General features: G+C 46.7%; 1 protein-coding gene across 1 annotated transcript in view; it reads right to left on the reverse strand.

Annotated features, from left to right (window-relative positions):
* The window catches only part of MAP3K2 (mitogen-activated protein kinase kinase kinase 2), a 1,280,649-nt gene extending 1,269,504 nt beyond the window's left edge, over positions 1-11,145 (reverse strand). The window contains exon 1 of the mRNA XM_069616795.1: positions 10,663-11,145. The gene's annotated coding sequence lies outside the window, so the exon portion shown is untranslated. The remainder of the gene's footprint in view (positions 1-10,662) is intronic.
* Positions 11,146-25,504: the final 14,359 nt, after the last annotated feature.

The raw sequence follows: 25,504 nt of genomic DNA on the forward strand, positions 1-25,504 counted from the left end.
CGTCACCTGCTGTATAGCGGGAGGTACGATGGCCGTCCATTGCTCCAATTGGTCCTCTCTGATGCTCGTTGGGGGTGGGGGGATATCCACTGCTGCACAGGACCGCAACCCACGCTGCTGCCTGCGCTCATTGCTCCCCACGTCCGGTCCCTGCAGAACTCTTCACTCCAAAGGCCCCAGTGATCTTTGCTCTCATTACGGGTGCCAATGACGAGGTAACAGCTTGAAGGTGGGTTTCTGTATGACCCCCCACCCCCTCACTCTATTCATTCGAAAACCTCAGTTGTTCATCAGAGTCACTTTCAACACCACAGGAAAAGGAGGGAAGGGACTGAACTTTAGTCACAGGCTGACATCTTGCCCGCACCCCCTGGTGGTCTCTCTGTATGGGGTATTTTTTGGGATGTCTGTATAAAAATGTACATGCATCAAACCTGCAAAAACCATGCTGATGCTCACCACGTGTAGTTGTCTGAAATTATCTTGCAAATCCCCAATTAAATAAAACAAATATAGTTTTGTAGCCTAGCATTCCTAAAGATGAAGCGTATCATCTATATCAGAGCAAAGTCAATTCAAAGAATTACTACTGTGGAACAGCTAGCTCTTCAGCCACAGGTCCTCCACACTTTGACAAGAGGCAACATGTGATTGCCACGGCTTCCAAGCTGCGCCTGCAAAAGCACTGACAGATCGGAGTGCTCAGGACATACTGAAGTACGGACGAAGGGTTGTAACAGGCGTTATGGGCCCTGAAGACCAAGGTAACTGCCCATGTGCATGAGGTTTACTGGCCCATACCGCAGGCACGACCCATGGGTAGACTGCATACAGTTACTATATTCCACATTATTTAAAATATGTGGTGCATAAGTGCATATGGAAGTCAATACAATAATCCAACAGTGTGGTTGCAGGGGATTGGCTGTGGGTATGCTCATCGCTACTGGTACCCTTGGAATACAGTGTTCAGAATTATATGCCATATAAACTGGCTCTTATAGCCCACAGACTGTCCAAGGAGTATGCTCTCTGAATATTCCAAGGGTTATAATTGAGCTCTAAAAGACCAGCTCCAAGGTCCCCTCCCCCGCCAGTCGCACTCCTGCACTGCCTTCCTGGCAACCCCCACACTTGGGGACTGTTTTCTGTATCCCTACAGTCCCACTACCAGCACTTCACACCTGACGTCAGTACTAACCCTTTCACTTGCCACCTGCTGGCCGTACTTTTACTTATTGTTTATTTATTTTCTTATCCCATGTACTGCACTGTCCTCTCCCCTCCACTTCTCCTCCTCCCCTTCCCATGCACTTGCGCGATCTGAATGACACCTGGCCTAGTAGGATCGTTGGCCGTCTTCCTTCTGTTCCCACTCCCTTGCCTCGTTGTAACTTGAAATACGTGTGTATAGGCGCGTTATAAATGCCATATCATATAGGGAGTTATGGGTGCAGCAAGTGCGTTCCACAAGGTTTATAGGGCAATAATGCCTGGCACAACCCCAGGGTAGGCTCCATAAATCTATTGAAACATGCGCCGCTCTTGATAGTTTAAAACAAAGTATAAATAAAGTTTGGGAACTGAGTCCGTCTGGGATGGGGCATGAAATGTGTGGCAGGGAAGGGGCACGCTGCCGGTAGCCTTACACTATAGCAGTCTGCACAATCTGTAGACTATACGAACCAATCTGCAGACTATACCGGTTCATAGAGCAGATAGATTGGCCAATGAAAACGCTAAGTGAACATTCCAAGAGTTACAGTAGGGCTTTGGGTATACTTGGAGTGTGTGTGCTGGGGAAACGGTTAGGAGGGACCAAAAGAACATGTAATACTCTCACTGCTCTCTCCTGCCACCAAATACTGAGGACTGCATGCTCCCCGGGGCTCGCTCTGGAAACATCTTCAAGTTAAAAAGGTATTTGGAGAAATGTTGTATGCATGAACTGAAACACACTTATCCTTGCTGTCAGAAAAGGTTTAGTCTGGGCATGGGTTAGCAGTGGTGCTCATTAATGTGTTTCCACAGAATTTTATGAAACAGAGACTAAAAGTGAGCTTTGACGGATTTCCCAGTTTATCTACTGACAACATACCCATTTTACTGCTGCTGGGAAAGGGCCTAGGTCTATGAGTCTGCGCAAGCCCCTCACCCCCCGGAACACAGCCTCTACTGCTGCATCTTCCTCTACCTGACCTGCCTCCCGACATTGAGCAGGGCGAATCTTTCGGCCTACCCAGCCTTGTTGCATTCCCCTCACCCAACACTTGTGTGCGAGTGCAAGCCCCCCATCTATTCTCTAATCCTCTCCCGCTATACTGCAACTGATTTACGCTGCCTGCGCACCCTACCATCAACCTCCCCCTCTCGTTTGCGTGAAGGGATTCTTCGTTACCTGCTGCAACTCACTGGCTTGAATGTTTCCTCTATCTTTCTTTTGCATGCCTGGTGTAGCCCCTCCGACCATGAGGCAAGACTTTCCCAGAACTACCTTTATATATACTGACTTAGCAACTTTGGAAGTCAGACAATCCGATGCAATGTACCTTCTTGCACCTTCCTTCCTGAGGCGAGGCATTCCTTGGCTGTACTTATCCATTCCAATTTTGTTTTCTTAGCTGCATTTGCTGGCCTGTATGACTGACGTGGCCCACATTCCATAGGGGGAGGCTTTTCCAGGTTTAAGTCACTCGCACCAGTTCAGTCTCTTTTGCTTGCCTATTTTCCTGACTTAGTCCCTCATTCCATGAGGTGAGGCTTTTCCAGGAGGCAGAACCTGCTCGTCACATAACCTGCTTGTCGCATATCTGGTGTCCCTTTATGCAGTTTTTCCTAATTGTTCTGCACCTGTTAACTTGTTGATTTTGTTTGTATTTTATGTACCCCTCTGCTCCCCTCCTTGCTTCACCCTTCCTCCCCCTCCCCGTTCAGGACTTGCACGTTCCAAATCGTCTCACGTCTTAGAACGCTTTGTTTTCTTACCCTCGACCCCCTCCTGCACTTCATCTCCTCCCCCTCTCACCTGTACTCATGGTATAGCACTTGCACGTTCCAAATGTTTCAAGACAGTTTAAGAACGTTTTTTGTTTTTACCCTTTTCCTCTTCCCTATTAACCCCTTGTTTTGATGCACATTGAAACAATTCTGCTGTATAGTGCGCATTACAAATAACCAATAACTAAAATCTCTAACTCACTACCTGCATCTGCAAATTCCTTCCCGCTTTTCCTCCCTCTTACTTCACCCTTACCAATGTTATTCTTCCCAGCAGACCAACGTCGGATTACCTCCTTGAACAATGATTTGGCTCTTTGAAACTACTACGGTTGTGATTCGGCACAGTGAAAAAGCATAGTTAAGTAACAACATTAAACAAGTGTATTAAGCAAGCCATGTAACTTACAGCCCTCCTGCACAGGAACCCCAAACTTTGTAGCAACTGTACTCGGAAACAATATGCCATCAAAATATCACACCATTTCCTCCCCTTTTCTGAGTGACAGATTTGCAACCTATTATACAACGTTTCAGATCTACAGCAGCCCTTTCTTTGCATTGTTCTCCGACTACATTCACCTCTGAAGTCTATTCTAGAACAGTCCACATCTGGTTACAGGTTTGTAGGCCCCAAATTATATTTCTGAAGTTTGCCCCAAGGAAATAAAAATGTTTTAAAAAAAAGAATCTTACGTCAAATAGCCACCACCATTCAACTGGGGTGTTGGAACACATCTCAACGCCATCATGCAGCAAAACACTATTAACTACCTTATTGCTTCTCTAAACTAGTTCACAAGAATTCCAAACACGTGTTAAATATAATTTGCTTTCTGAAATCATGATCTATGGTCCACTCTAAGGAACCACACACACAACAAAGCCATCACAAAACATAATTTGTCCTTCAACATCAACCTATGCCCAGGTCTATGGCATGTCACCCGCTTTCAAATCCTCTTCTCCTTTTCTTCCACAGTTTAAGGTCTGGATACCTCAGCAGAGGCAAAAGATGCCAACCACCAGACAAGCCAGGCACTAAGACTGCTAAAATTGTGATTTGGAGCAGTATAAAAAGTGTTGCAACATAAACAGGAACAACAATTCAATGAGCTATAATGTCTCAGAGCTGAAAAAAAATGAAAAGAGTATGTCCTCCAGTCATAGATCTTTTTGTTATGGATAGTATAAAGGCCATTGCCCACAGTTAGCACAGTCTTCTCGTTCATCATAAGCTTCCTGAGAATTATGGATACATAGTGCCTACAAACGATTTCCACAAAAGCATATTCCTAAAGATAACATTGCCTGTCACTCTTGCTGTAATCTATGGCTTGTTTGGATTTGTTTTTACACGTAATGCACATCACATTCAGAAAACGTAATTCAGTAAAGAAATGGGTTATCAACTAGTAAATATTCCCATCCATTGAGTCTACAGTAGATAATGGCTATAAATGGCTCAATGTTAGGTCAAAAAAAGCATTTTAAACACCTGTATTCATGTGCCTAATATCAGTAGCTAAAAAGGGAGTTCTGTAGCCCAAAAATATAATTTGGTAAGTACGCAAGTCATTTGTGGTGCAAGTATTAGTTACCCTATTTATTTTTAGCTTAGTACATTTTGTTTTACCTACACTAAATGTTTAGCTTAGTCAATCAGCCCCATGTATAAATGTATATGCATTGGGCTGATTTACTATACTCAACTTACACCGAAAAATGGCTTCATTCTACTTACACCATATTTTAGCTTAGTACACTTAGTCTTACTTAAACTACTTCTTTGGCGAAAACTTGGTTACTCTGCGAGCAGGAAATTAATTTGGTTATTCTTCAAATAAAAAAAGAGTGCCTGTCGAAATATAAGCTTGAGTAAATCTTTGGGGCAATCAAAGCTACCAATTCTTCTGCCAGCTGCTCTTTCTTCTTTAGTTACTGCTGGCCCTCACAAGTGCTTTTATTTAAGCGAAGGGCATGCACGTGACTTCACAAGTTCATCAAATCTAACAATGACATATCAAATTACAGGAAGGTAAAAGCATATTCTGGTTTACCCCAACCGCGACTTAATTACTGTAGAGAATGCATATGCTATGTGATAGAAGAAATATAAAGATCCATTGCAACCAACATTCCTTAACTTAGCTTCAAATTAGTGCAAATAAACGTAGTCTTCACACTGACATTCCACACATTGGTCAGAAAACAAAAAAACAATGCAGAATTAAAGTGGCATTGGATAAATCGCGCCTTGAAACACTTGTGTATAGGCGCGTTACAAATACCATATCATATCATATCATAAGAGGAATTTATTGATGCCGAAAAACTACGGTCTCTCCATTTATTGCAACGGATAAACAATGTCCTTGACCACTGCGTTCTCTGTTCGAGTTGGCCTTCCTTTGTGCACTGGATGTGATGCTTACAAATGAGAGCCATTACCAGTTACAAATCGGAAGTGCCCGATTCATAGAAATGAATTATAATGGAGCAATGCCATAGGAAAATGTTCTGTGAATCAGGCCCCAAATATGTTCAAGATAGGTTTGTTTTGCTAAGCATGTGAGAAGTGCATTATAAAATACAAGTTTCCAATTCGCTTGAAACAACATTTTGACAGTCAACATGATCTCGTAACAAGGGTTGGTAAATAAGATTACATTTTCAAAAATGGGAAGAATAGTACAATCAGCAAATTGTGGAAGCAAGGCATTGAATATGGCGATAATGCTCTGGATAGCCTTCTTAGCATAATTTTGCCTCCGCTCTGGGCCATTACAGAAGGAAACCAGTCCTATGTAAATCAGTCTAGGTCCTGCCAGTAAAAGGAGCAGTCCAGTTTAAACTACTACTACGTTGTGTCACTGCTGCAAGGGGGCACAAGGATTCCTACTCACGTTTCAGCTTTGTGGTCTAATAGTTCAGGTCAGACTGAATGCTTACATTGGTGACAGGACCAAGAATGCTTGAATAGGATGGCATGGAAGATTCCCCCAAAGAATGCCAGTAGTGCTGATTGATTCAAAACCTTCCATCCATCACTTTCTGGTTTTAGATGGTCACCTTAAGTAATGGTTAACTCTCCCTGCCCCATACACATTAAAAACTATCATGCTTTCACACAGATCCGATTATATAATTTACTTCACTTTTACAGAGTTACACATAGATCCGAAATTGCTTTCCTCTTTCTAAATGGCCTTATTCCATTCTTGTATTTATTGATTTCTATTCCTTAATGTACTCCATCGCTCGAGATATACATTTTCTTCCAGTTTCTTATTGATACCAATACATTATTATTTTTAGGGACAACCCTTAACTTTTTTTGTGACCCGAGTACTAAAAATACTGCTGCCTTGTTGCTTCTCATTGAACTTTATGCTGTGTCCAATTCTTCTAGATGCCATTGCCTCTGGGTCTCTTACTGATCCTTTTTGCATTAATTACTTTTGGGGTTATCATTGACTTCTTTTAGTTCCTTATCAATTGTTTAGGACTTTTCAAGTCTGATACTTTTTATTAGAATTATTTGCCCATGTTACTTATTGACCCTCTATCCATTGTGCATTCCTAGGGATAGTGTTGTCTCCTTATTCCTTAGCGATTTTATATTTGTATTGTAATCATTATTTATTTCCTCCATGTAAACTTGAGAAAATTATTTGAAAAAGTATAAAGCGCGGAAGGCCCACAGGCATCTAGACGATAAAAACGGCAACTGCGCAGCAAATGATCTATACTCATCACCTGCAGAGAACTGAATTTAAAAGAAGTGGGTGTTCGCTCTCCGGAAAGGAAGATACTCATCAATAGCTCTTAAAGAAAGCGGGAATGCATTCCATAGACTTGGGGCCAGGATTGAGAAGGAACTGCCACCCAGTCGCTTCTGCTGGTATTTTGGTATCTTAAGAAGTAAGCGTGACGCAGAGCGTAGTTGTCTGGCTGGGCAATACTGCTCTATCTCACCTTTTAGATAATCCGGGCCAGCATTGTGCACAGCCTGATGGACGCAAAGTGTCTTAAACTCAATCTGCGTCGTCACTAGCAGCCAGTGCAAGCGATGCAGAAGATCTACTGAAGGGGTCAGACGTGGTGCCGTAAATGCCAGTCTTGCTGCTGAGTTTTGGAGTATCTGCATGCGTTGGATCTGATACTTGGGCTGTCCCAGACACATCACATTGCAGTAATCCAATAACCCCATTATAGTTGCTGTAACCAGTGTTGTTCGGTTGGCTGGGGGAAGCAAGGGAAGAATCTTCCTCAAGACCTTCAATTTTCCAAAACCTGTACTGCATTGCCAGAAATCTGCACCTCACGCGAGCCATTGGGGAGGAGCTTAACCGCAAGGCTATTTACTGACGCACAGGGCACTGGGCCGGGGCCCAGCGAGTCGGGCCAGTACTGCGAATTCCAGAGGTAATCTGCCTTTTATAGCCCGAACACCTGGACCTCAGTTTTGCTTCAATTTAGTTTTAACCAGTTTGCCGACATCCAACTGCCTATTTTCTCTAGGCAGTCCTGAGGTTTTTCAGGGGGTGGTGGGGTCTGTTTGCGAGGAGTTCAGCCGAAAGACCAACCGAGTTTCGTCGGCATAAGTGTAAAAAAAGGACTCCAGATTCAGTAATAAGATCAGCCAGTAGACGTACAAACAGATTAAAAAGAAGGAAGAGGGGACAGAGCGGACCCTTAAGAAACTCCACAAGTCAGTTCTAAGGAGGAAGAAAAACAGGTTTGGAAGGAGACAGTCTTAGAGCGTCCTTCAAGAAAAGACTTGAACCATGCCAAAAGAGGTCCAGTAACCCCTGCTTGCTCCAGCCAGATCAATAGGATGTCATGATCCACTGTATCAAAAGTCGCTGAGAGGTCGGGGGGATTAGTACTCCAGCCTCTCCACAGTCCTGGAGCGAAGCTAGGACATCTAGCAATGAGATAACTGACTCTGTATCCATTGTAGGTCGAAAACCAGATTGGGAAGGGTGCAGACAATGATTTTCTTCCAGGAATTTCGAAAACTGGAGTGATTACAGTTTCAACCAGCTTCATCATGGCTGGGAGAAGAGAGATGGGCCTATAATTGTCTAGCACCAGTGGATCAGAAATTGGATTTTTTCCAGGAGTGGTGTCACCACTGCATGTTTCAAAGCAGCAGGTACTTTGCCCAAGGTAAACAAATGCTGTAAAGCATCTGTGAACATACCAAACAAATGGCCCTCTGTGGAAGAGCTTTCAACACAACGAGGTGAACCGCATGCAAAGGAGAGGCCGATTTCAGGCCATGGAGAGCCTTCAGTGTAGCATCATTGTTTAAAGGCTCCAAACTGAAAGGATTTACCATAATGGGAGAATGAAGTTCCCTCGTGGACAGCTCCTGGGGCTGTTCCACCTGCCCATCCGTTTGGCTGCCACCAATAGCTTTACAAATATCTTGGAGTTTATCCCAGAAAAAAAGCACTAATGGCATCACATGGCAGTTGTGCATCTGGCATTTTAACTTGACTTCCCAAGGGGCAGACTGACAGTTATTTTGCCACTAAAAAAATTCCCTAGAAGAGCAGGATGCTTCTGTTATCCAATTTGCGTAGTATTTTGATTTCTCAGCCCGAATCATCTTATGGTAACATAGCACTGCTCGTTTATATACAATACGCATAGCCACATCTCAATGCAGCTGCCATTTCCTCTCGAGAAAGCGACACAACTGCTTTTGAAATCTGAGCACTGGAGAAAACCAGGCCTCAGTAGGTTTTGTTCTCCCAAAATTAGGTTTAATAGGGGCAGCGCATCAGCCACTTTAGCCAATGTTCTGAGGAGAGAGGAGCAGGGATCGTCTCCCTCATCCATAAATCTATTATTGGCCTCAAGTAGTTGCCCAATCATCACAGACATATCCACTTTGTGCCATAATGTACGAGTCTGCACACCATGAGAAACCTTCGGAAGGCCAAAAAGGTATCCTAATCATAAAAAGGTACCAGAAAGTAATTGAACGAAATAACCGACACCAGGGTGAAACATGTGACCAGTGCTGGTTCTGAAAAGTCCAGCAGATTACCACTTTTATGAGTGGGAAGATGATTGCAAAGACCTAAAGAAAGGTCTAGTAAGCTGGTCGCCAAGTTACTGGCACAATGATCAGACAGATCCTTATGGTGGAGGTTAAAATCTCCTAACACAACTAAATTGGGGTGTACCAGGCCCAGATTGGCAACCAACTGGGCAAAACTGAAAGCAAAGTCTGTTCAGCCAGATGATGGAGGTCTATATACCAACAAAAAAAAGTGGACAGTCATGTTAACATTAACCTGTACTCTGACCAAGAAGAGTTCAAGTAGCAACGAGTGTTCCACAGGGATGTGTTAACATTAATATGATGCGCTGTGAATTATTGCCAGGCCACCACCTCTACCTGGCGGGGGCCTGACTAGGCACAGTGCCACGTAGGATGCTGACAGCAACTGACATAAGTCAGGATAGCAGTTAGCAGAGAACCAAGTCTATGCAATGCACATAAAATCAGGGGCTGTGTCTATCTGCATGGTATGCAAATTGTATCGGTGAGCTCCCACTGATCTTGCGTTAATCAGCAGACACTTCAGGGTGTTCTTAGAATCGCACGACTTCCTTCCCATCCGTATCTTTACCCTAAATGTGCAAGATCCAGATGCGCTCCCTTCTTGCCCAGGACACCGAGCACCCTCATAAAGCAATGTCTCCTCTGGTGCCATTTCGACCATTGATGAATCTCTCATCGTTATAGAAAACAAAGTCTACCTTACTGATCTTAAGTGGCGTTTTAAGCAGCCCCTAGACTTAAGAGACATAGCTTTCCTGTTATTTAGTGATTCCTTTCAGTTGCTCGATTACTGCGATTCAATGGTCATGCAGGAATTCCTTATTAAAATTAGATAAAAGCGGAATTATTCATATTTGTTTTATTCCTGTAGCATTGCCCCTGATCTTTATTAACCTTTCACCTGCTGCACCTTTCACCTGCTGGACCGAGTGTAAACTTGACCATACTGTTGCTTTTTGATCCTATATGTGGCACTGTTCCTAGACATATTAAAATTCCATTTCTTAAATGTCTTAAGGTTTATGTATCCCATAATTCTTAGATGACATTGCCGTCCGCCTTTTTCTCGATCGTTTAGTCTGCCCTCTTTCTAGCTATCGTTGCCTTTCTGTTTGTTATTCCGTGGTACCCTTGGTATTATACACTATAATAACCCCACTCTTCAAAATTATGAGCGAAATTACATCCCTATTCATAAAGACATCGCTGATTCCGTGTTAATATTTCACCCACCCATTAGGTTTAGATAATAGTTACCACAACGCGTCTTATTGATCGTTTACCAGGTTCAATCCCAGCCTCAGTCTCCTTCCTGTTCCTCAATTACGATTCGCAGGGCCTCCATTTTTAAAAATTGTTTAAGTAAATGCCACATTCCTGTTGATATCAATACCCCCCACTCCCCTATATATTGCACGGCAGCACCCGTCCGTACAAAGGCAATTTCTCCAATTCCTGGTATTTGTGTGTGATGCCGTTGCCCTTGCCTGCTTGGAAGTGTCACACTGTCAGACTTGCATTACTTGGCACCCACCGCTTATGAACCCACTCGCCCCCGCTATTCTTGCGCCTTCCCTCACCTGTCCGGTGGGTGTAGAGCGGTTCCAGCTCTAAGGGTCCTCCTGAGGTGGCATCATGCGACGTGAGGAGGCAAAGCGACCACTATCCACAGGCCCTCTCCATAAAGTCCAGCAAAACGGGCCACAGGCTCCTCTGACAGCTGTAATCAGCAGCGTGGAGCCCAGGCTGATGGCACGCTCCGTCCCCCACCTCCAACCTGACTAAGGTGGGTAATGAGCAGCGGATCACCAGTGACACTTATGACTGTGGCTGCAGTGCAGGCTAACCCTGCAGCACTTTTATTCCCGGGGGCGTTCTCCACTGGCACCATAAGAAAGCGGAGGGCCAGCTGCTTGGGACGCGTCACGGGGTCTCCCCAGCTCTTTGCTCCTACCCAGCAGACTTGAGGCCTCGGCTCAGCCAGCAGCAGCAGCCCAGGAGGCGGGGAACACAAGCAACATCTCTGCTAAGAACGTCTCACCGTCCGCCCCCACCAACACAGACAGATACCGAATCTGCGCATGCGCTGCAATGTCGCGCAGAGCGCGCTTGTGTCACCTTCTGTCAGATACTGGAGCGAGCATGCGTTTCAAGCCTCGATTCGGAGCAGGGACTTGTGGAATTGGAGAACTGGAGAAAGTAATATTTCTTGATTGACAGGATTGTGTCGGACATTTTGTAACCAGGGCAAAGTAACCATGGTACAAAGTTAAAAGGAACACTGCTTTTTCTTGTACCCCCTTGATCATAGACAGGCAGCACAATAATAGTGATTTGGGGTAGTCTCGTGTTGCCCGTAAACCCTACATACCGATCTTCTTAGTTGAAAAGAGCCACATGAACCCTGATATCTAATATGATAATGACGATGTGTTATTTCTATAGCGCCTTAATCCAAAGCGCTTTACAGAGCACATATTTACATACAATATCATCCAACCGAAATTGATGATTTGACCAACATCATATTAGATATTAGGGTTGGACTTGAGCCAAACCTCTCAACTCAAGCGTCAGCTACAAATACCCGGCCTTACTGCTGGGGCGGAAAGTCGCTGGGCTATTTGGGCTTCAGCCGAAGCTCTGAAGGCGTCAGAGCTTGTCATTATTCGCCGTAAAATTCTCTGGCATTTATGGACGTTTAGCACCTCCAGAACTGACAGTAACGGTAACATTTTTCCAAATATCGCATTTTTATGTATTTACTTATTGATTGGGATATGGTTGCAAAACTTTCATAACATGTAATATAGTAATACTTAGTCCAAATATAAACAAGCATTGGCAAAGACAATCGTTTTGGCATTTACTGTTCTTTGCATTTTGCATTTATGGGCACCAGGTTGCAAGTAGGAGACCACAGTAAGAAATGGCCCGTGGCCACACCACATGCCAGTCTAGCCACATAATAACATTTAACATGTTTTTATTTTTTTAAATCATAGTTGTCTGGAAGGTGCCCAAACTGGTGGTGGGCAGAGCAGCTGAGTGGCTGGTCCTGGTCGAATGACCAGCTGCCTCCCTAATGCATTACTGCCTGTCTTGAGCTGTCCTGGACTCCTTAAGTAGCTTCCTGGAAGGCGGGAATACTGGTGGTGGGAGGAGCAACTGAGTGGCAGGGCCTGCAGAAGTTACCAGTAGCCTCTTCAATGCTGTCACAAAATATCTAAAATGTAGACCCTACGCAGAGCCCTATGTTTTCAGATCTGCTCACATCAATATTCTAACAAAGCAACCTTTCCCTGATCCCCCTTTTACTAAATAGGTCCCCTACCTCATGTAGATCTTAAAGCTCTGAGAAATCGTGAAAATTCACAAGGTATGCTGTACAAGATTTAATAACATAGCAGGGTGTTACGTTCTGGCTCTGCGCTGCGGCACCTGGGGAGACAGAACGTCGTAGACCTCGGAAGTAGGCTGCAGCGGCGCAGCTCCGGCAGGAGCGAAATAAGACAGGCCACACCTCGTTAGTATCTCAGCCCGGAACTGCCTCCCATCCGCGGGGGCGGGGCTTTTATTTAGACGCCCTGCGTCACCGCGTTGCGGGACGCAGGGCGGATACAACATTCCTCCTTTATTTTAACTTAACTCAACATCAAACAAAACATGTCATATTTATTTATTTATTCGCATTTGTTAAGCGCACAGGCAGCCCAGAGGGCATCGTGGCGCTTGTTACAGATATGAACATGACTTGTTATACATACAGAAAAGTCATGACTTAGTTGCAAGAGAAAAGTAGTAGCTACAGGAGAGGAGGAGAAGAGAGGAGAGGAGGAGGAGAGGGTCAGAAGACATGACGTTGGAGGAGTTAGTTGAACAAGGTGGTTTTCAGTTTTTTTCGGAAGGCAGTGAGAGAGGTTTCTGCTCTGAGCGTTCTAGGTAATGCGTTCCATAGCTTAGGGGCGATGTAGGGGAAGCTTATTCCACCTGCTTTAGCTCGTTTGATGCGTGGGACCCTAAGTTGGTTGGTGTGGCATTGTCTCGTTGGTCTAGTGGAGTGAGATCTGACTAGCGTGTCAGACAGGTATGAAGGTGCAGACAGGTTAATACATTTGTGTGCGGTGGTAAGTATTTTGAATGTAATGCACTCTTTAACAGGTAGCCAATGTGCTTCCCTTCTGGTTTGCGTGATGTGGTCCCTTTTAGGTATATTGAGGGCTGCTCTTAGTGCATTATTTTGTGTTGTTTGGAGTTTATTGAGATTGGAGTTGGAGGTGCCAGCCAATAGCGCATTACAATAATCTATTTTGGCTCCAATGGTGGCTCTGGCAATGGATAGGCAATTATCTTTAGTTAGGAAAGGTTTGATTGCATTAATGAGCTTAGTGCTCAGGGCGGAGGCAGAGACAATGGAGTTGACTTGCTTGCCCATGGAGAGTGATGCGTCAATGTGGACTCCTAGTGTTTTAACAGAAGGTAGAACTGGGATGACACAATTTGGTGAAGAGTGGGTCGAGGTTCGTGAGAGTGGATTTTTGGCCAAGGATGAGAATTTCGGTCTTATCTCCGTTAAGACATAGACCGTTTGTGGCCATCCATGCTTGGATGGTGACGTATATATTCTGGAGGGTGGCTGCGTCCTGGTGGTAGAGTCCTGTGAGCGGGAGGAGTACTTGGGTATCGTCAGCGTAGTTGGTGTATGTGATCCCAAGTGCGTCCAGTTTATCAAAGAGAGGTTTGGTAAAAAGATTATAGAGGGTGGGAGCCGTACATGAGCCCTGAGGGACTCATACCTGATGGTGGTAGGCTCTGCGTTGGCTGTATTGGAAAACACTTTCATCACTCTACCTTCGAGGAAGGAGGTGATCCAATTTGTGGCTTGTTTGGAGAAATGTGCGGCCTGAGTGAGATGGTTCGTGAGGATGGCGTGATCGACTAAATCAAATGCCGCCGAGAGGTCTAGGAGGAGCAGAAGGGCCGGCTTGCCTTTATCTAAGATCAGGGTAATTTGATTCTTCAGATCTAGTAAGGCGGTTTCAGTGCCATGACCTTTGCGGAATCCGGACTGCCTTTTACCTAGGACAGAGTTGTTTTCCAGGTAGGCCTGTATCTGCATGTGTGCAGCTTTATCTAGGATTTTTAGGAGAAATGGAACCGTAGTAATGGGCCGATAATTATTAGGTTGGGCAGGGTCCATGGTTGGTTTCTTTAAGAGTGGGCGCACCCACGCCTCTTTAAGGCTGTCAGGGACTTTGCCCGTCTTGAATGAGGCGTTAATGAATGCCGTGATGATTGGTGCGAGGGGTGCCGCACATTCTTTAATGATGTTGGGGGGGCATATATCTCCTTTGCATTGAGATGGTTTGAGCTGTTTGAGGATGTGGAGAGTATCCGACTCGGTGATTGGAGAGCAATCGAATTTGGAGGTGTGCTCATCATTGGCGGTATTGACGGAGAGGGTCTGTTGGGGGTGCAGAGCCTTAAAGTGTTCTGCTATTTTATTTTGAAGAAGGTCTATTTTATTTAACATTGCTGTTTGAATGCTGTTGCACCAGGCCTCATCCTTAACAATCTCATCTGTGCAGATTGGGCGGATAGTGAGCTCTTTAAAGATGGTGAAAAGCTCTTTTGAGTGGGAGTTGGCTTCCAAGATACGTTTATTGTAGGTTTCTGATTTCGCCTTGAATATGGCATGTTTGTATTTTTTAGAGATACTGAGACAGTCTACTTTGGTGGCATCACAGGGATTGGCCTGCCATGTTTTGAGGGCTTGGCGCTTGCATTGGCGAAGATTTAATAAGTCCTCTGTGAACCATGAGTTGGAGTGAAACGATTTTTTTTCTTTTTTGTTTTCAAGAGGGGCTGCGGCGTTGATGGCATGGGTGAGGGTGTCTTTGAAGATCTCTGCTAGAATGCTGGGGTCGGAGGAGAACGGGGGTGCTAGGCAAGGGATGTTGAGAAGGGGACGTATATTGTCTGCTGTAAGTTTTTTGGCACTTCTGGCTAGCATGGCCGGTGCTGGTATAAGAGGTATGGAGTAGGAGGATATGGGGATGCAGAATTGAAGGCAGTTGTGATCAGACCATGGAAGGGCTGTGTTGGAGTTGAGGGTGGAGCCACAGTTGTGATCAGCCACCCAGTCTAAGATACGGCCTTTATTATGGGTCGGGGCAGTGACTATCTGTGTGAATCCTAGATCTGTGAGGTTTCTGGTGAGTGTGGTAGCTTCTTTGTCAAGTTTATCATTATATCCAAGGTTTAGGTCTCCTAGAAACAATGTTTTGGAAGTTTGTTTGATGTTTTTTCCAAGAAGATGGTTGACTATGCCTTTGAAATTATTGGTGGGGCCTGGGGTCTATATATGACATGAATGTTTACTGTGTCTTTGGGGGAGAGGGTAAGTTTGGCTGAGAAGATGTCAATGGAGTCTTCCCCTGTGGTGGGAGTCTGTCTTAAGGCTAGGGTGTCTTTAAAGATTAGTGCGACTCCACCTCCCATTTTAGTTAATCTGTCCTGTCTTAAGATCGAGTAACCTGATGGTACAGCTAAACTGATAGTCGGGCCAGAGGCAGGGTGCAACCATGTTTCTGTTATGGCTAACATGTCTAGGTCTTGGTTGGTAATAATGTCATTGACTTCTAAAGCGTGGGCGTTGAGTGAGCGAACATTTAATAGAGCACATTTAAGGTGTTGGAGCTTTTTTGGTTGTGGTGGCTTGAGGTTGGTAATAGGGATAAGCTTTTTGGTAGCGTGAGTAGGCTTATTAGTCTTGAGGTTGGTAATAGGGATAAGCTTTTTGGTAGCGTGAGTAGGCTTATTAGTCTTGAGGTTGGTAATAGGGATAAGCTTTTTGGTAGCGTGAGTAGGCTTATTAGTCGAGTGATGTCTGACTTCACATTGGTCATATGAGGTTGGAGCGAGCGTCGGAGACCTGTTAAGGTGCTTGCGGGTAATAGTGTATGGTGGGCAGCAGGTCTTGGCGTGAGTGCGAGAGCCTAGGCGTGAGTTCCTAGGTGTTACCTGCATGGGTGTGGAGAGGAAAGTTATAGGGAGTGTGCGTGTTCTAAGTCTGTACTGTCTGAGTATGATCTCGGGAGGAGTAGCGTGTGTGGTGGTGTGTCTGAGTTCCATGAAGTGGCTGTTGGGTTGCCCTGAGGGCACGGAGTAGTCAATAGTACTAGTCAGTAAGGTGTAGACTAGACCTGTGAGGAGGTACAATGTGTGGCAGGTGTACATGTTGAGATAAGTTAGCAAGAGCTGGTGGGTTAAGGTCTCTAAGCGACCATAAGGCACTACACAATATCACAGTGGTCAATAAGCGACCATAAGGCACTACACAATATCACAGTGGTCTCTGGGCGACCATAAGGCACTACACAATATCACAGTGGTCAATAAGCGACCATAAGGCATTACACAATATCACAGTGGTCAATAAGCGACCATAAGGCACTACACAATATCACAGTGGTCTCTGGGCGACCATAAGGCACTACACAATATCACAGTGGTCAATAAGCGACCATAAGGCACTACACAGTATCACAGTGGTCAATAAGTGACCATAAGGCACTACACAATATCACAGTGGTCTCTGGGCGACCGTAGTGCAGATGCAATTATCAAGTGGCAGCATACAGCAAGGCAGGGCCAGGGCAGCAAACAGGTGAAAAAAAACATGTTGCTAATATGAGGCAAGAGTGGGTTGGTTACTTATGCTTGTGCAGTGTGAGAAGCCGCAGTGGAGGTTAATTATGGTTGCGCAGGAGTAGTGGATGGTAGGTGGTTAAATAGATACAGATTAAGCATTGAAACATGATGTTGCAGTTCGAGAGCACAACGGTGCAAGTGGGACCTTGGACGTAGCAATGTTGGGAGGTGCATGTACGCCGGGTCCGTGATGGATGGGAACAGTTCAAGGTCTCTGGCTAGAGGGTTAGGATTAGTTTGTGGAGGGGGGCAGTATGCTTACCCAGTAAGCTGGAGGGCAAGGGGTCGTGGCTCTGGGCTCGACGGTGGAGACAGGCTGGAGACAGGCACAGTGCCTTTGTGTGTGCCGGCTCCAAGCCTGCCGGCTTGTGGTTGGCTCCCAAGTAGGGGAGAGGAGCCAATCACGACGCTTGCAGGGCTGTGGGGCCGAGTGGAGGGTTGAGGCGTGACGGTCGGCCCTCTTGGAGTGGTGCAGACCTCGTGGGTCCCAATGGTGGCTGGATGCACTCCGAGTGCAATAAGGGGGCAAATCCTGAGTAGAAATGGGCCACTGGGCAAAGCAAGTGCGGCGCTGATATAGTAATAAATAATCCGCCGCGAGTTGACTATAATAGGCACACTCGCGCTCCGTTTTCCAAAATGCACCTGAGGGAGGCTTGTGGCATACCTGGAGTTAGGCAGGGCTCGAGGGCATCAGTGCAGGGCTGACTACTGCTCCAGCAGTAGATGGAGGGAGCTCCTGCTCCTCCAGGCTCAGCAGACGATCAGGCTGGAGACACCTGTCGTACATCTTTGCAAATACTTCCAACTACAAATAAGGGGCCTCCCCCTCTCATAGTTCTCGTGGGGCTGACTACCACACATAGTCTGTCAGCCGAGTTGGTGGCGGTTCTCAAACCATATCTCCCACCCCTGGAGCTGGGCCCCACTGTCTCATTGGGTGTCTCACCTTCCATGTCCGGCTCACCGATGTCAGGTTCGCTCCACTGCTCCCACGTTCTGTCACTCACTTCATCTTCTTCCTGAGGGTGATCGGGTTCTCCTTCGTTCGGCTGTGGGTCTTCATCTTCTTGGAGACATTCTCCATCAGTCCATAGGTTGCGTGGCACAGCCTTGAACCACGATGCATTTCGTGTCACCTGTCGGTGTCCTCTTTGTACAGTTATCATGGTCCCCTGTTTCTCACTGACAGTCCATGGGAGAGACTCATAGCGGGAGTCCAGTTTGGACTTTGTCGGGTTTCGCATCATGAGCACCTGGTCTCCCACCTGGTGGTCGGATGGTTTCAACCTCCTCTTGGCACTCATGTGTGCATTGGTTTCCATTCTCCTTCTTTCGGTGCGCTCAAGTCAATGCTTATTGCGTCCCATCTGCCAAGTCCACGTTCTGCTGACTGGATGGGTTCAGGGTCAGGTGGAGCTCCGGTTATCTGGCATGGTAGACAGGTGTTGATTAGTCTTTCGACCTTCTCATCTATCTGTGGAAACCACACTCGGTGCCGGATTCGAGCTTTCGTCCGGGCCATGCCTTGGTGGCCTTCGTGGGCTAACACCACTATTCTGTCCTGAAGGCTCGGCGGGATGATGATGCGACTTCCCCTGAGTAGTAACCCTTGTTCTGTTATGGATAGGTCCTGCCGTATGGTGAACATCCCTGTGAGAAACGCCTTTGCTTCCGCTGTCCTGTTGTGGGTGTTCTTCATGAAGGACTTCCAATCGCCTGAGATAATGGTGTCCTTTACTAGGTCACAACACAGGTTTTTGTGTGTTTCATCTGCAATGTCATTGATGCTGATGGCCTTTGGTCTCATGGCACGCACCACCTGGCAGATATGTTCCTCAGTCTCTTCGGCTACTTGAACTTCTTGTCGAGTCGCCTCTCACGGGTGTCTTGAGAGGAAGTCTGCCGGGTTCCCACTTCCCGGCTGATAGGCCAACTCGAAATTGTACTGTTGGAGATGTAGCAGCCATTTGGCTATTCTGGCCGGCGGGTGGGAGGATGTGCCCATGAAAATTGGCAGCAGGGGTTTATGGTCCGTAAATGTTGTGAATCTTCTGCCGTACAGATAGAGGTGGAAATGACGACACCCCCAAAGTATGGCAATTGCCTCCTTCTCAATGTGGGAGTATCGTTGCTCCGTCATTGTGAGAGCTCTTGACACGTATGCAATTGGCCTCTTCTCACCCTCTTTGGTCACCTGCATGAGGATGGCCCCTAGGCCTACGGGGCTGGCATCCACATATAGTTCAATTGGGAGCGCAGTGTCATAGTACGCCATTTCGTGTCCGCCGACAGCGACTCTTTGATGTTTTCAAAGGCTTCCTGACACGCTTGTCCCCATTCCCACTTTGTGTTGAGTTTGGTAAGTTCTCAAAGGGGTTCCGAGAGTGTGGCCAAATTCCGAATGAATCTCCCACAGTATGTGGCCATCCCCAAGAAACTGCGCACTTCAGTGGGTGTCATGGGCGGACTCGCAGCCTGGATGTCTGCAACTTTCTGGGGATCCGGTGATATGCCCGTGCTGCTGAACTTGTAGCCAAAGAATGATATTTCTGTTTTGAAGAATTCACATTTTTCTTTGTGAATAGTTAGTCCAGCTCCTTCTAGTCTGCCCAGGAGCATCTGTAGCCTCCTCAAGTGTTCTTCACTGTCCTGAGCATGGATCAGGATGTCGTCACTCACATTTAGGACACCTGGTATGCCCCGGATGACCTCCTTAATTGTCTGTTGAAAAACTTCGGCAGCTGAGGAGATCCCAAAACTCAAACGCTTATATCTTCGCAAACCCATGTGTGTTGAAAAAGTGGTTATGTAACGAGATTCCCTGTGCAGATTTAGCTGGTGGTATTCTGCTTTCAAATCAACTTTGGAGAAAACTTTTGACCCTGTGAGATCAGCCACAATTTCACCCAGGGTAGGCGTGATGTGGCGCTCCCGCTTGATGGCAGCGTTTTGGAGACGCATGTCGATACAAATCTGGACTTTTCCAGGCTGTTTGTTTTTTTTTGTGACTACCATCGGTGAGACCCATGGTTTAAGTCCTGTTACTTCTTCTATTATGCCGGCTTCTTCCAGCGCTTTGAGTTCTTTTTCCACTTGTTCGCGCATGTGTAATGGGGTTCTCCTGTTTCTTACGGCCTTTGGCTGGACCGACTTGTCAATGTGGAGTTTGATTGCCTTTCCTTTTAAGCACCCTATTCCTTTTTGCAGGTTGGGATACTGTGCCAGGATCTTCTCGACTTCTTGTGCCTCCTTTACTTGACAGATGAACTTCACTAGCCCCAGGTCTTCAGCCGCATCACCACTTAGAAGACATTCGATGCCCGCATTTACCACGTAGATTTTTGACGGTAAAATGTTTTCACCATGGCTGAGGGCAGTGCGGAATCTGCCAACCACCGGTAGGGGTTTCCTACAACCATATGCAAACAGCAAAGTGTCTGTGTCCTTCAGGTCCGGTTGTGGCTGCAGTGTTTGAAATGTGCTTATGGGCATAACATTTACGGATGCTCCAGTGTCTATGGTCATCCATACCTGTTGGTTTTGGAGTGTGACCTGGCACTTGCGCCTCCTGGGCCCTTTTTTTGCGTGGCATGTCCATGATTCAGGGCTGATACCAGGTAGACCTTTCTCCCTTTCTTCCACTGTTCCCTGCTACGCTCCTGTTGGGTCCCGGTCGTGTCATCTCCTTCCTCCTCAGTCGAGGAGTTTGTCGTTTCCACTCGCCGAGCACTTGCTTGCTTCTTTTTCTTGGTCCCACTCTTCTCTTGAGGATTTTGTGGTGGTGGTTGTGGGGTGCTCGATGACCGGCACACCTTAGCATAGTGGTCCTTCCTGCCACATGCACCGCATGTTGTCCCTTGCGCCGGGCAGTTCTGCCGTCCATGTCGCGGTCCACCACACCATCTGCACTCCATGGGTCCGGGGATTCGTGGCTACCATCTGGCATGTGTGTAATTTCCGCCCGTCTCATCCCTTGTCGACTGTCTATTGGTGACTTGGGCTACCATGGCTGTCGTGAGGGCAGGCTGTACTTTTTGAAGAGTAGTGCCCATGTGAGCGGCCCTAGCGTGTGCCAGTTCTCTTTGATGACCCAATTCCAGAATGCGTGTTAGGGAGATGCCTCTTTCACTCAGTATCATTCTTCTCAGTTTCTCAGATTGGATGCCGTTGATGAGCTGTCTTCGGATTTCTTGCTCGACATTCGTGAACGCGCACAATATTGCCAGCTTCCTGAGTCGGGTGTGGTAGGCATCTAAGGTCTCCTCTACTGCTTGAATTGTGGTGCAGAATATAAAGGTTTAGTAATCAGGGTTGAGTTGTGGGAGAAAATGAGCCGTCAGAGCATCCTTTGCTTGCTGGTATATGTCCTGGCCATCATCAACGGTTAGCGAGTTAAAAATACGTAGCACTTCGTCCCCCACATTTAGCAACAGGTGTGATGTCATTTTTCTGTCGGTGGTTATGTCCTTACATTCAATTGCCATTTCAAATTTTTGAATCCATAGCTGCCACCGGGGGCCAACTGATGATGGATCCGTGAATGGGTCAAATGGCTGTATCATTACAGAGGAGCCCCCTTGTGGGCGAGCTTGCGGTGATGACATCGATAGATTAGCTGCAAGTCTCGAAGGCGTCCCGGGCCTGGGGGTGGACGCGCTTGTCGCCATAGCAGGGCCTCACTGTCCCCTGATGGGGTTTATTCGCCTCACCTTGGCGCGTAGCTTCAGGCATCTGTGGTCCCCTCTGTGGCTGAATTCTCGAGCTGTGGTGGATGGGTTTGCTGCCTCGATCCAGGTGCTTACCACCTCTGGTTGCCATGATCACACGTGCATGCCGCGTGTGTGGCGTCTTCCTACGTTGTGCCGTGGTGCATTTGACCCCTGGATATCAGTGGGTGGATAATGCAGTTCCTTATGGCGATGTGTAGAGACTACTGGGGCTCGTGTAGAGAATGAGATGACAGAGAAGAGAAAAAAAGAATTCCTTTAGGAATAAAAAAAAAAAAGTTTTCTTTTTTGGGCGGGGGGGTTTTGTGTTTCCCCCCCCCCCCCACCGGGTGTCCAAAAATGTTGCGTGTCGCTGCAATTGTGAACAGCTGACAGGGCGTTGAACGCGTGTGCTGGGTCCCGTTTCCCTCGTCGCCAGTGTTACGTTCTGGCTCCGCGCTGCGGCACCTGGGGAGACAGAATGTTGTAGGCCTCGGAAGTAGGCCGCAGTGGCACAGCTCCAGCAGGAGCGAAATAAGACACGCCACACCTCGTTAGTATCTCGGGCCGGAACTGCCCCCCATCCGCAGGGGCGGGGCTTTTATTTAGACGTCCTGCGTCACCGCGTTGCGGGACGCAGGGCAGGTACAACACAGGGCATAGAAAAGAGTTTCACTTGGCTTTGGGGCCTGGCTCTGGACGGTGCAAGCATGTTCGGTGACTGGCAGCAGGGGACAAAGCTAATGTTGGTTCTGCCGCTGTCCCCCTTGGTGCACTGAACGGCTGGTGATACTCTATATCTGCCAAATGAAGTGATATGGGCCAATGCAATTTTAGGTGAATGGATCAGGGGCCACTAACAGGAGACTGAGGGTACACTATTTTGTCTTGTAAATCATTAAATATGCCCCATTGTTAGGACAGCTATTTTCCTACATTATGAACTTTATCATTAACAAGGACTCTAATATGTACAGTTAAATGACAGTGATCTTAAAATTATTCGGCCATGATCCCACACTTTGGCTAAACAGTGAAGTAGGGATTGCACCCTGATTCTGCAATTTAATCACTTGACCACGCATGTTCAAAGCTTTCCTTGGTACAAATATTTAAGTTTGGGATTTTAAAGACAACAACAATAGTATATGATAGAGCTTGCTTGCAAAAACACTAATTGCAGAAATCTGACAACTTGTAAACCCTTGAAAAAAGATTTCAAGCTAGAACATATCACTCTATTCTTAAAGGAAAACTATGGTCCTGATTCTGATGAAAGCGCAGTGAGCATGGAAAACACCAAGCTTCACTTTCCAGTGCTTGATGCCTTAGTATGACCCTTATTCTCAAGGGGTCCTGGCTGTCAGCGCATAGCGAGACACATCTGCATCACAAACTGCCTGAAATCCACCTATTTTTCTGCTTGGCGAGCAGATTGCAGACTGTCGACAACATTTTCGTACAATTGCATGATAATCCCATTCTTGTGAAAGAGTTGCCAAAACACCTGCTGGCACCCGTAGTATTCCTGGAAGCAGGGGCGTTGCTAGGGGGGGCGCTAAGGGGGCTATAGCTCCTGATCTTTTGGTTGTAGCCCCGGATAGAATCTCAGGAGCTACAGCCGAAAGGCTAGCTAGCCCCCAGTCCCAACAGTTCCAACATCAGCGTAGCCCCGGGTCTTTTCCAGACCTAGCAACTCCCCTGCCTGGAAGCGTATGGAGAGAGAAAGCAGTGCCAATGGGCTGGAAAGATCACTAAAACCCTGTAAAACAAGCCGCAGACACCTTTCACTTTGTTTAACTTACATTGCAACTAGGTCCCGACTGCGGGTTAACAGCATGAATCCGCCGCTGAGACATATTTTCAACTTTAGTAAAACCTATTGAAAGTCGGCAGCATCGGGAAAGCCAAGCCACCGCCGGCATTACATTTATTTCACTAACATTGAAAATAGGTGCCAGCGGCGGGTTAGCAACATTAATGCGCCGCCAGAACATATTTCTAACATTAGTAAGAAGAAATTCAATGTCGACAGTGGCTTAAAGCCACCAGCACGAATTAACAAAAATGAAGAAATGCAAACAAAGCACATAACTTTCAGCTATGGCTTACCAGAGACAAAATGGATTACACCACTTACGGCATAGCCAATCAGGTGATCCTTACATCAAAAACATTTGACCAATCCCACCACAAGTCACTCGATGTACATTTTCACAGACATTTTAAACCCAAACAAAACTATTACAGTACCTTGTTTATTTTTAATTAACATTGCTGTAAAATGTGTAACATAACTTGAAAGCTGCAGTAAATATATTTTAAAGCATCAATCAAGTCACATAACTTTAAAATAACATTAACAGATGGCGGCCGCCATTTTGGAAGTAAAAATGGCTGACGAATTCACCACACAGTAGAAAATCGGCGATAGAGTGCAAAAAGAGGTGTGTTGTGGGAGAAGATGGGTGGGAATGGGTGGAAAACCCTACAGATTTCACTTGGCGATGGGCGTTAAATGGGTGGGACACATGGCCAAACTACATAATATCCATCCTCATATGTCAACCTGCATTGAAAAGCATTACAAACCTGCATCAAAACCTCTATTTCAAGCTCTCATGTTAAACCTCTTATTTTAATGACAATAGTTTCGGCTCTATAGGTAGCGCTTTCAGCGCCACCTAATAGCCAAAGCTAAAAAGAGTCAATACCATGATTAGGCTAACATAGGGCCTCATCGCAAGTCTGGCGGTAACCCTTAAAAGTGGCGGTAACAGAATAAGCGCCGCCAATACTGCTCTGCCGCATCATGAGCCAGCGCAAATACTGCTGACTGTAAAAGCAGCCGCCGCTATTACAGCCGACGCTATTACAGACAGCACAACTTCAGCCGGCCACACAAGGCACAAACACAGCCGCATCACAAGTCCACGGTCAGCGAAAAACCAGCACTAATACTGCAGAAAACACGGCACAGTTATCTCCAGCTCGCAGCTTGAGGTAAATGAACACAGGTGCCTGAAATGAAGCCACAGGTGATCCGAATCTACCCCAGAGTGCTACATAAGGCACAACCCAAACACTGTTTCCATCACCATCATGCTGCCACTAGCCACTGTGAGCTGGTACAGGCAGCTGCCCATGCTGTGGCTGAAAGTAGAGAGGCAGGACAACCAGGCCAGGGCACAGAGAGTACTAGGGGGGTTGTGTTGTGGGGGAGGAGGAGAGCCCAGGTATGGCGTGCACCAATCCCCAGGGTTAGGCCCTCACACTGGACACTCACCGACAGCCAGTTGGTCACCCTGTACTGTCTCAACAGTGAAACCATAACAGAGCTGCTAACCACAATACAGGATGACATAGGGAGCAAGATTAACATACTGACAGCTGTGCCCCCACTGTTGAAGCTAGTCCCCATCCTACAATTCCTCTGAACTGGCACCTTCCAGCACTCTGTGGCCATAATGCATGGCATGGCACAGCCCACATTCTGCGCAGTGGTGGGCCAGGTGCTTGAAGCCCTCCTGCGGCAATTGCAACGCCACATCTTACTGCCTACCAGCCCAGCTCAATGCCATGAAGGCACCGTTCTATGCCATTTCCCAAATGACATTTGTGATTGCTGCCTTGGACTGTACCCCTGTTGCGCTGGTTGCCCCACAGACCCACGAAGCAGTGTTCAGAAACCACAACACTATCACTCCCTGAATGTGCAGGTGACCTGCGATCCGAATCTGTATATCACCCACTGCTGTGCCCGCTACCCTGGTTCCACTCACGATGCCATGGTCATACGGAACACCACACCACCAGGATAAACGGAGAGGCACAGAGAACAATTGACCTGGATAGTGAGTAGAGAACCCAGCACACATGTGCCGCCAACTACATGCCCAAATGGGAGGGATGCAAATGACTACACAAAGGTTGTCATGACAAGTGAATGGGGGGCAATCTGTACTACACCTCCTCCTGCACCATTGTCACAGTACAGGCC

Source organism: Ambystoma mexicanum, chromosome 9, assembly GCF_040938575.1.
Source record: "Ambystoma mexicanum isolate Mex_15411 chromosome 9, UKY_AmexF1_1, whole genome shotgun sequence".
Taxonomy (NCBI): Eukaryota; Metazoa; Chordata; class Amphibia; order Caudata; family Ambystomatidae; genus Ambystoma; species Ambystoma mexicanum.